Genomic DNA, 12,765 nt, shown 5'->3' on the forward strand with positions numbered 1-12,765 from the left:
GATACCAGCTGTGCAGAGGAAGCTCTCCACCAAGAATTTATCAAAAAGAGCTACAAAATAAACAACTCAAATCTCAGAGTATCTCTAGTCAGAGTAGTTAAGGAATAAATAATAACAAACAATTAGGACACAATTATAAGGAAACAAAAATCTCTTAAGGCCAGGAAAACAATTCTAAATCAAGGGTTGCAGTCAGACCTGTCAGCCAGGTTTGCAAGCCGACTATGATCTTTACAGAGGGTCTGGGTGAGGACAGGGTCTGGGATAGTATGCAGGAACACCTTGATGGCTTTATATTTCAGCTGTGGTGACTTAGAGTGGAAGGCTGTGATTATTTTGAATCAAATCTGGGTAAAAAAAACATGGCAGAAGATTGCATCATAGAGGTAGGACACAGACCTGAACAGGCAGAATCACTGGTGCTGACACCTGGGCAGTTTGCAACACTTTATCACTTTTACATTAGGGATCATGTTAGATGACATTTTCGTTAAAGACCCAGATGAGCTAGCTTCTTACCCCATGCCTGTCTTCACACTGCATCTAGTACATAAAACTGTAGAGAAAAGCCCACAACCCCCAATTACTCCCATACTTGTTTTATACTCATGTTCCTTTCAGTTGGAACTCTGCTTCCCTCATATTCAGCTGCAGGATAACGTCTTCCAAGCTTGGTCTTGCTCACTGGCATGTGCCTGTGAGCTTGGAGACGTGTGTGTATTAGGAGTGAGAAGGGGAAGTCCTATTGGAGGAGGGGAGTCAAGCAGGAAATTCAAGATGAGGCTTAGCCTGAGGGAGTCCTTCGGGGCCAGCTTGACAAGAGTGCTATTCTATCTATCTATCTATCTATCTATCTATCTATCTATCTATCTAACTATCTATCTATCTATCTATCTATCTATGTATCTATCTAACTATCTCCATATCTCCATCCTCTCTTTCTCTCTGGATTGAACATGCTGGATAAACACTATACCACTGAGGTATAGTCAAAACTGGACTAAATCTAAAAAACTAAAGAACATTTTAGTAGAAGCAAGACGGTCTGATATTTTTACTTAAGAAGATAATCTGCTGCAGTAAGGACCAATTAGAGAGGATAGCAAAGCCACAAATCCAAATGGAGCCTGACTGACTGATCAAGAATTTCTAGTGAGTTTTCTTCTCTTCTATCTCTCTGGTGAACCTAGTAAGGATGGTTTTTTGTTGTTGTTGGTGGTGGTTTCTTTTCTTTTTTTTTTTTTTAAAGCAAAAACAAAAAACAAAAAACAGGAATCCTGGAAACAGAGAAAGCATTAAGGAATGAGTGCCGTGGTCTCTGGGGTATGAGTCTGGCTGTGACAGTCTGGCTTCTCCTCAGGGTTTTGTCTCTGCCCCTTTCCCTTTCTAACGGAGAAGTCAAGGGGTGAGATAGTAGTGTATTCCAATTTATCATATTGGAGCATGGAGAGATAATTGAAGACTCGAATGAAGAAGGAGCACACTGATAAAGGCAGTTACCACTTTCACACGTGGACTCTGCTAGGAGCTTTCTAGCTTCTGAGTTCTTCAATTTTATCCTGCAGTTATCACTGGGAGGCTTATTAAGCTATAGACTGGGTAACTCTAATTCTGCTAACGGCCAGGGATGTGGCCAATAATTTGCATTTTTAACAAGATCCCTTGGGGGTCCATGATGTTGATCCTTGGGACCGCTTTTGAAAAGCACTGCCCTAATTTATTCTACCTTATTTTCTCAAAACCCTAGCAGGACGGGTATGACGGCAACCAAACTGCAAACTGTCTAAGAATGAGAGAATTAAACAAGCTGTGCTCTTCTGTACAGCAACTTGTAAGCCAGAAGCAGCCTAACTTCCACTTGCTATCTTGAGAAAAAGCCCATGCTTCCCCCACAGTTCCTTTTCTTCCTCAGCTGAGACTTCTTGGAGACGGTGGAGCTAAAAGCTGCTAAAGCTAGCCAGCTCTTTCCATCACTCAAACTGCCTGCAGCATCTAAGGGTGACGTGCACTTAATGGGCCTTCCTGGCCTTCAGTGTTTCCTTTTCTCCAGTAACGAGGCCTTTTCATCATTTCAATGCCTTAAGCTGCAGTTGCTCACTCCAGATACTGAGTGTGCTTTTGCTCTGACACTTCCTCTAACTCGGGTTTAGAAGGAAATACAGTGTGTGGAAGGGGTGGAACCTGTGAACACCATCTGCCTTCCGTGCCTCCTCCAGTGAACCCCAGGCTCCCAGACTTGCCCTGTGCCCCAGGCAGTACAGGCAAGTGCACAGTTGGGGGTGGGGTGGGGGCACTCCAATGTACTTGAGTCTTTCCAACATTTCCTAAATATTTCTGCAGGCTGGGGATGTCCTGCCCAACCTGCTCCTCCCTTTTGACCATTTGAGTGTTGTCTCTTGGCTGTTGTCCACTTTCAGATATACAGAGAGGAAGAGAATCCTCCCGAACCTTCTTTTTGTTGCTGTCGTTTTTGTTTTTTTTTTTTTTAATTGACTATAATTACACATATTCGTGGTTACAATGTGATGTTTTAACATCTGTTCAGTGTAGGAGATAGTTAAGGTCTAGACTTGTACAAGCAGCTTGTACAGCAAATTCTCCCAAACACGTACAAGGGCAAGCGGTGCTGACCTCCAGGGAACACTGCTGAGCAGCTGCCGGCACACAGGTTGGAATCACCACTTTTCTATGTCTGCCCTTTGCTCCTTCTACAGTTTTTGCCACATGCTTGTATTACCTTCACTTCACATTTAAGAAAATAAATACTTAAAATATTTAAATGCTTAAAAATACAAATTAATTGTTTCCAATCAAAATGCTAGAGATATCAGATATCTCGGGAAATCCCAACACTGAATTCTTGTATTTATGATGGTATAGCCAAACACTACTCAAAAACCACAGGATAAAGCAGTGCATCATGGAGCCAGGTGTGGTGGTGAACACCTTTAGTACCGGCACTAGAAGAGGCAGGTGGATCTCTGCAGCCTGGTCTACAGAGTGAGTTCTAGGAGAGCCAGGGCTACAAGAGAAACCCCGTCTCAAAAAAACTAAAACAAAACAAAACAAAAAATGCAAAAGGAGGGAAAAGAAAACCAAAGATTGTATTATAATACAGAGTGAAAGGGGCTTAGGTTCAAATCGGATGCTCTCAACAGCAGTGACTTTGGGCTAAGAACTTTTTCTCACGGATCATCCTTTTTCCTTATCACTAGGAAAGACTTTGTTTGGCAAGAGTTCTGGGTTCTGCTCTCCTGGGGATGAACCCTGTAAACGTCACTTGTTGCTCTTGGAGAAGTAAACGGCTCTCTTCAATCTCAGGCTCTTCATTTGCTATGATTGTTTTAGCTTTACATCAGTATATCCAAGAAGCCATGGATTACTTAAAATGTACATTTTATCTTCTAATAATTTCTAAGAATTACAATTGGAGTTACATCCTGATTTCAAAGATTTTTTTTTTAAAGTGAAAAACATGTATGTTAAAGTCATTGTAATATACTGACATTTAAGGGTTAAATACACACACACACACACACACATGCACACGCACACGCACACACGCACACACACACACACACACACACACACACACACACATGAGAGAGTGGCGGGAGGTGTCCAGTGGTAACTGAGAAATAAAGAGACAAAATTCAAAAAATCAGGCATGCATCAAGACATTCTGGGTTGTTGGGAAGAAAAAAATGGTATACAATGGAGAAATAAATATTTCCATCTTTACCCAATTTTGACTGTAGAAGCATAAACAATTTGCACATGCCTGTAAGTAAATTAAAAACATAACACAATAGTATTGAGATTGCTTCCCTGGGAGGTTGAAATGGTGTCAAGAAGCATAAACAAGAACTGAAAGCTGTTCTGTGTCTTGCAGTGACACGGCAATAGAAGTATCAGATGTGCAGTTTTAAGTTGGGCATGTAACCAGACAGCATCAGGGACTTCGTAGGTAAGCACAGGGACAGATCGTCTTAAGCCAGCATCTTAGTGGAATCATAAGAGACGATAAAATAAGAGGCTTAGAAAATAAGTCAACCATCACAGATATGAACTACAGGGAAACTGTGGGCCTGTGTACTCTCCTGTTGCTCCCATGAGACAGAAAAACTAAAAAGTAATGTAGGAGAGTGTCCAGGGCACCTTTGCAGCTCCCATGCCTGCCTGGTTAGCACCATAGACTGAACTTGAATCTAGAAAGACAGTCATTCATAGGAAGGTGACAGGCCACACCTTAGTGTCTCCAAGGTGACAGGGGTTCAGTTAGACCTGTGGGGAGCAGGTGTGGCAGCAGTCCCAAAGGCGCCAGGGACTGCAGCTAAGTCTTATGACTTGCACCTGACTTCCTCATATAAACCACAAACATCGTGAGAGCTGCGCAGGTGTACCAGGTTACTGGCGAAGCCATTTTGGTGGAGATATGCCCCTGCTGCCCTGATTAGCTGAAGCTGCGTACCTGGTGAGGCGATGTGGCCTGCTGTGAGTGGATGGGAACTGATAGTATATAAGAGTGAGAGGCCCAGGGCTCGGGGTCTTTTGCCTACACAGTCAATGCTCTCCCAATAAACATGTGCAGAAGGGTCCTATTGTGGTGTCTTTCTTGCTGGCGAGTCAGGCGTCCCACATAGACCTGTCCTTAATATCCCCATAGAGGATGGGTTTGGGGAGTCGGGTGACAAAGAGGGAGGGCATGAGCTATTACTTCCTTGAGGTATTGAAAGAAGAAATGACATCATTGTGTTAGGTATATGGTACATGCTCAATAAATGTTATTGCTAAAACATGCCTTTGTTGAGCACAAAATGAAATTCAAATATTTAGACTATATAATTTAAGAATCCCTCACAGTTAAATCTTGGGTCTTGGGGATCACAATCTAAATCTCTAAGCAATCGTGCCACACTATGCTTTTTTTTTCATGCACTATGACTTTAAACTGAACCCTTTTAAAATAAACTTTATTATATATGTTTGTGCACAAACAATGTTTTTGCACACAGGTGATGTATAGCTTACAGATATTTCCATAATACTTACAACATAATGTAACACAAAAAACGATTTTTTTTTCTTTAAAGCGCAAAGCCTCCACAATTCTTTTGAGTTTTGTTCTGTCGTTTGACTGCATTAGATCTCTGATGTTCAATTTGCGCTGAGTACATTATGGACTTCTCTAGGGAATGGAATTTTTTTTAAGTAAATGTAAAATGCTTTGATAAATCAAAACATGTGAGTGAAATTCTTTAAAATTTTCCAGTCTGTTTTGAGACTTAAAATAAAGCTTGGTCTTTAATATAATAAAATCTATTAACCTAACAGCAGCAACAGAAATTTTTTTTGAGAAGTAATGCATAAGGCATAGTTTAAAAGGTTAGTTAGATAAACTACAAGGAAAAACTTGCCATAAGCTAATTGTAAAGAAATAGAACCAAAAAAATAAAAAATAAAAAAAAATAAAAAGCCGGGCGTGGTGGCGCATGCCTTTAATCCCAGCACTCGGGAGGCAGAGGCAGGCGGATTTCTGAGTTCGAGGCCAGCCTGGTCTACAAAGTGAGTTCCAGGACAGCCAGGGTTATAGAGAAACGCTGTCTCGAAAAACAAAAACCAACCAAACAAACAAAAAAAGGGGGTGAAGAAGGGTGGAAGAAAGGAACCACCACAAAGTAGCCAAAGACAAGTAACACTCTCGTGTATTTCTCCAAGCTCTGACCCTCCCTGCTGTCTCAAAGGATGATCCCTCCCCCACCATGTCCTCCAAGTTATTTTAGAAGCTCTATTTTGAACATAATAAAGCTTCATCTGCCAGCATCTCCCAAACAACAATGCAGAAAAGCAGATACTTACTGACACTCCACCAAAGTAGTAGATAAACTCCACAGGTCCTTCATTTTACTGCACACTCGGCGAGCATAAACATTAAATGCCTTGATCCAAGACTATTTCTCCAAGGACATTTGTATAGCAAGCAACGCTGAAAGAGAAAGTCACCCTCAGAAGTAAAAGAGAGATTTGTTTATTTCCAGTAAAATAAAGATCATGTCTTTTGGGGGTGCTAAGGGCAGATTTGGGTACCCTGTATTCAAGGATCCTCATCTCCAATTCAAACTCACTCCATGAATAGCCTTCAACAGGTATGTCATACCAAAAGGACTTGAGGGTCAACAAGATGTTGCTTGCTACAAAATGAGTGGTACAGACATTATTCTCTCACATAAGAGTTTTTTTTTTTTTTTTTTTTTTTTTTTTTTTTTTTTGAGACAGGGTTTCTCTGTATAGCCCTGGCTGTCCTGGAACTCACTTTGTAGACCAGGCTGGCTGGCCTCGAACTCAGAAATCCACCTGCCTCTGCCTCCCGAGTGCTGGGATTAAAGGCGTGCGCCACCACGCCCGGGTTACATAAGAGTTTTGTGTCTTCTTTCAGCTTCCATGAGCCTGGAGCCAGCTAACCTGTGAGCCCTTGGGTAAGAGAACATCTCCAACATTCACAGTTCTTGGCACTGGCTCGCTCTCCCACATCAGAAAAACAGCAAAGAATAGAATAAGGAGTCATTGCATTTTGGTCACCTTTTATAAGCAGAACAGCAGTAGTTACATCCCAGTTTTAAAGAACAAACAATAGGGTATTAGAGTAAAGTACCAATGTCTGCCAAATAAAGAAGTAAAAAAATTAAAGAATACGAGTCTCTTAAATGAGGATTAAAACTAAACACATCTCTCCTGCAGCTCCCAAACTAAAGGGTGGTGCTATGATTTGAATACTTGTTCTTCCCTCTGTTTCTGAAATTTAATTTATCCCCAGTGCAATGGTATTAAGAGGTATGGGTTTGAGAAATAACTTCATCCTGAGAACTCAGCTCTCATAAATAGGAATAGTGACCTTAGAATTGAGCTTGGGGGTGGGGAGGTTGTTGTGCCTTTTGACCTTCATCCTTCTGCCAGGTCAGCAAAGGACAGTCTTGGGAGCAGAGAGCCCTCACCAAACACCACCCCTAGGGGATGTCAAGACCCTGCTCCGAGCCCTTACCCAACACTGACTCTTCTGCTGCCTTGATTTTGCATTTTTCAACTTCTAGAACTTAAGGAAATATGTTCTTACTGCTGATTAAACATGAAGTCCAAGGTATTACCCAGAATGGACTAAGACAGATAGCTTATTTATTTATTTATTTATTTTTAAAGATTTATTTACTATTATCTGTAAGTATGTACACTGTAGCTGTCTTCAGACATCCCAGAAGACGGTGTCAGATCTCATTACGGATGGTTGTGAGCCACCATGTGGTTGCTGGGATTTGAACTCATAACCTCTGGAAGAGCAGTCAGTGCTCTTACCCGCTGAGCCATCTCACCAGCCCCAGATAGCCAATTTATAAAATGTTTGTGACAATGATGTACCAGGTTCAGCTGTATTATAATACTGTTTTTACAATCTCACTATGCCACCCTAGAATCAAAATGCAAATTAATGTATTCATGACTCTGAGAAATCCTGATGTCAACTATTCACATTATTTCTCCAGCAGGATTTTCTAAAGCTTCAATGAAACCCAACTCACACTGACACACTGCGAGAAGAGAACTCAGTGCAATACAGAGGGATAGAATGCAGAGTTGGGTGATATCTGAAATCCCTCTATGATTCAAATGTCTGAAGTATGTAACAAGTGTTAACTTAATAAACAAATGTGGCTAAACACAGGCCATCTGGTGATCTATCTAAAATGTGCATTCAGGTTCAGGAGATCTCCACGGGGACTGGTATTCTGTATTTCTAACTCTCAGGCAATATCAACGTCCTGCTCCACAGAACACTCTGTGAGTAGCAAGGATCTTGTCCATGCAGGCTCTAGAAAAATAATAGTTAAACACTCTTTTTTTTTTTTTTGGTTTTTTCGAGACAGGGTTTCTCTGTATAGCTCTGGCTGTCCTGGAACTCACTTTGTAGACCAGGCTGGCCTCGAACTCAGAAATCCGCCTGCCTCTGCCTCCCGAGTGCTGGGATTAAAGGCGTGCGCCACCACGCCCGGCAGTTAAACACTCTTGATGATGGTTTAAAACTATTTAACACATTCCTAGACAAAGATACATTACTGCAAATACATTGTTGTTGTTGTTGTTGTTTTGAGGGGGTAGAGAGTGAGCCAGGGTCTTCCTTTGTATCCACAGACTGTTTTGGAACTCATTTCCTATCCCAAGCTAGTTTCAAATGTACAATAATCTTCCTACCTCTGCCTCCTGAGTGTCTCCCTGGCTGTCCTGGAACTCACTCTGTAGACCAGGCTAGCCTCGGGTTATATATTTAAAGAACCATCTCTACTAGACAACATGGGAGTGATTTCAGAATTTCTCAGTTACAATTAATGAATTCTGGGGCATTTTGGTTTAGTAGAAAACTTCTTGGATTTAGTATAGGATTCTGCATCCCTATGCAGTCCACTTCTCTGTGAGAAGAGCAAGAAAGGCAGCCAATCAAGACACTAATATGAGCTTGTGAGCAGGCCCACTAGAGAGGGATACTTACACGGTTCCTTATACACTCAGAGCTAAAAATGACTAAAAACTGTTCTTGCCAGAAGACAATTTTTTTTCTTTTGTTTTCTCCTAACTTAACTTTGAACTCCCTTAGCCCTCGTTTCAAGGATCATCTTTCCTGCTCTGCTCTAACTGTTATGTGGCAGAATGTTTCAGTGTAATAGAAGGCATATAAGATCATGTAGAAAGGTTACAAGGAGATGAGCTTTCCAGAAGAATAAAAAACTTAATATCAGCGAAGTGACTTCCAACAATGAAAATGAAGGGGAGTCTGGCATGTGCTAATTAAGGAGTTTGAGATGTGTGAATTTGTTTCCAATTATGAGATCTGAGTCCAATAATGAATTCTTTGAACCTGTTTCCAGAGTAACATATTTGGTCCCAGAATAAAATTTTATACCAATTCTTAAACAAAAATAATTTGCAACCTTTATGACATATAGAAGGAAGATGTCAAAGGTACCCTGCATGATCTTAATGGGAAAAATACCATATTTAAAATTATAAGCATCACGGAGATTCTCAATATAGCAAATGAAAAAAAAAAAGGAAAGGAAATGTACCTTCCTATAATTTTAAAGGTGCTGTTTAGCATGAGGGTCACAACTTCAGGAGAGAATTTCCCTTTCAATCTCATCTCTATTAATATTTTTTCCAGTAGTGGTAGAAACTTAATCATGTGAATGTGCCTCCAGAAATAGTATTATTTTTGTCAGAAGAACTTGGAACAATGCCATGTTTGTTTGGCTAGAAGTTTTTGTTGCTTTTATTTGTTTAATGTATTAGGATGGAAGAAAGGTTTATTGGTCAAAACTTTGTCATAATGCAAAAGACTGAACTACACATAGGGAGTAGATAATATATAGAGTGAAAAGGCACATGGCATACCCAGAATGAACAGTTATTGCCCGCGCTTTTGTGTCCCCCTGGTAAGAACACGCTCAGGGCAACCGGAATCTTCTGCAGCACAAGCTTTATTGCTTACCCCATCAGGAGCCAGTGGAGAAGAGAGCCAGAGAGAGAGCCAGAGAGAGAGAGAGAGAGAGATGGCGGAGCCCCCTCCCTTTTATGGAGGACTGTCCTCCGCCTCGGACGTGTCACTCCCTGATTGGCTGCAGCCCATCAGCCGGAGTTGTCGTCACGGGAAAGGCAGAGCACATGGCGTGGAAAGCTACCCCGGCACATGCGCAGCTTGCTTGTTTACTACTTAGAACACGGGTGTCAGTGCCATCAGCGCCATCTTGTAATGGCAAATGTGAAGGCGGCTCCTTACAAACAGTTGAGAGTTTAATAGACTGTACAGACTAAGAAAGGTTTAGAGTAACCAGCAAGGGATAATGCAGTTCCATGGGAGAAGGACTTGGATGTAGAAAGCTGTTGACATAAAAGATGCAAAAGTGGAGCATCCAGTGGTAACTGGCTTGGAACAGTCAGTGGGACAAACTACCAAAGGGATAGATGTAGCACATGGATAGTAGCTGGACAGGGAGAACCTAAGGAATTGGTACCCCAACCACACATCTCTGCTAATTTCCAGTTCTAGATCCTAACCAAAGGCCACATTTCTTGGTGAAGGTAACCTCCATGCCCAGAGAAGGGCTAGAGAGGGGTAGAATGAACAAGTCGAACACTTGTATGAGAAGCAGAGAGAGCTGTACAGCAGTGTAGGAAGCCAGCTGTGTCTCTGTACACAGGTTCACAGGCAGCCTGTGGCCAAGGACTTCCAGCTAATGCAAGCGAAGAGAAAACAGCTCGTTGCATGTTTCATTCTCCTTGTGTGTGAGAGTAACCATGCTGTGTATGCTTGGCCAAAATAAAACCGTCTCAAGCAGCCTGCACGCATGTCTCTATTAAAATCAAGGGCCAAGGATCTTAAAAATGAGAATTCTATCAGACTGTGATTTAAAAACCTGTCCCAATCACATTTTCTTATGGCATATTTTACATGTATTTTATGTATGATTAATCAATCATGCTTAGTCACCATGGTAACTTCCCCCCCCACACATAATTCTCTTTTGTGTTAATGATCATAACTGTCATATGTTAAATGTGTACTCTGTGTAGAAGTTCCTAAGATGCATCCACTATTATTTTCTCTATTTTAACATTACATGGATAAAAAGCTAAGGTGAAAGTAAGTCCATTAACTACTGCAAATCATATTGCCAAAAATGATTGATGGTTTGGAGTGAGTCAATCTACAAAGACCAGAATTTTAAATACTCTATTGCCTTTCTCTCTGGAAATATATTTTATTTTAATATTGAGGACGACAGTTGATAGCTTTCAAACTTTTTCTTGAAAGGTAATCAATAAAAGATAAAACTGTCGATGATGGAGGAAAAACAAGGGAAATGTCAGTCTAAGCAAGATGAACTGAGCTGAGATGGTAGACAAGGAAGGTCCTAAACTGAGTTCAGATGCTCTCTGCTCTGTGCCCTTCCTTCCATCCTTCCTTCCTTCCTCTCTTCCTTCCTTCCCTTTCTTTCTTTCTTTCTTTCTTTCTTTCTTTCTTTCTTTCTTTCTTTCTTTCTTTCTTTCTTTCTTCCTCTCTCTCTTCCTCTTTCTTCCTTTCTTTCTTTCTTTCTTTCTTTCTTTCTTTCTTTCTATCTTCCTCTCTCTCTTCCTCTTTCTTCCTTCCTTTCTTTCTTTCTTTCTTTCTTTCTTTCTTTCTTTCTTTCTTTCTTTCAGATTTATTTATTTATTGTACACAAGTACACTGTAGCTGTCTTCAGACGCACCAGAGCAGGGCATCTCATTACAGACGGTTGTGAGCCACCATGTGGTTGTGGGCTTTGAACTCAGGACCTTTGAAAGAGCAGTCAGTGCTCTTAACCACTCTGAGGCATCTCACCAGCCTATGCCTTTTTTTTTTTTTTTTTTTTTTTTTTTTAGGTTTTTCGAGACAGGGTTTCTCTGTATAGCCCTGGCTGTCCTGGCACTCACTTTGTAGACCAGGCTGGCCTCGAACTCAGAAATCTGCCTGCCTCTGCCTCCCGAGTGCTGGGATTAAAGGCGTGCGCCACCACGCCCGGCTAAAAAAATTTTTTGTTTTTTTGTTTTGTTTTGTTTTTTGAGACAGGGTTTCTCTGTGTATCCCTGGCTGTCCTGGAACTCACTCTGTAGACCAGGCTGGCCTCGAACTCAGAAATCCACCTGCCTCTGCCTCCCGAGTGCTGGGATTAAAGGCGTGCACCACCACTGCCTGGCCAGCCTATGCCTTTTTATTTAAACTGGATATTTGTCCTTCCCTATCCTTAGTGATTATTGCAAATACTTAAAAGAGGGAAGCCAACATTTTGATGTATCTGTGTTAATGGCCCGTATTCAAAGGTCTAACATAACATCATTGCCATAGGCCTTACATTCATTCTATGCCAGCCTTGTTCACTAACAAGGTAAGAAGTATGATGGAATTGTGTAATTCGAGTACAGCCATTATATCAGTCTGTGTGTTCTGTTACTCTACTCTGTTATGATATCATTTATAAAGCATGAGAACCAAAAACAAAAGTTTTGGGTTTTTTCTAATAGGCTTTTTCTCCCCAGCAGAACAAGATGCTTCTCTATCTCTGAATGGGTGGCTTATTTTCCTACTTATTTCATGGTAATTCAAATAATATGTACAAGTAGAACATTTCAGCCAGTTAATGAATTAAAGCTTGGACAAAAGAAGGTTGATGATGAAATTGAAATACGTATGCAAATGACACATAAAGGTTAACACTTAAAACTCAATTAACCATCGTATCCATCCGCGTGAAGATGAAGAAGTTGTTACAAACTTCCTAGAGCACAGGATGCTTCGAAGTTGAAGTATCCATCAGAAGAGATGAGCAAGAATTTCCTGGCTCATCGTTCATCTGATTTGTCTGGTGGCATTCTGGCAATCTCCATGGCGATAGATGTGTGAACTGTAGCCTAATAACACCAATCTTGTTATGGCACTCATCTTAGCTGCATTTGAGAAGAGACTTCATTTGCTCCAAATCTAAGCTTTTGAAAGATTGTAGTGGTCACTGTCATATTTGCCTCTGTGGCATCTCTGTCTTTTCCCCCTCAGATTTTCAGATTTTCAATTTCCTTTGTAGAGTTATTTTATCCCAATCTCAGATCAAGTTGTTTGAGATGTCTCCTGTGATTGATACTTTTACTACCAAAGCACTGAAATTCCTTGGCCATATTGACTTCCGAAATAGGCATATGAGCTAGACC

This window comes from Mus caroli, unplaced genomic scaffold (assembly GCF_978045245.1).
Source record: "Mus caroli unplaced genomic scaffold, Mus_caroli_1 scaffold_20, whole genome shotgun sequence".
Classification (NCBI taxonomy): Eukaryota; Metazoa; Chordata; class Mammalia; order Rodentia; family Muridae; genus Mus; species Mus caroli.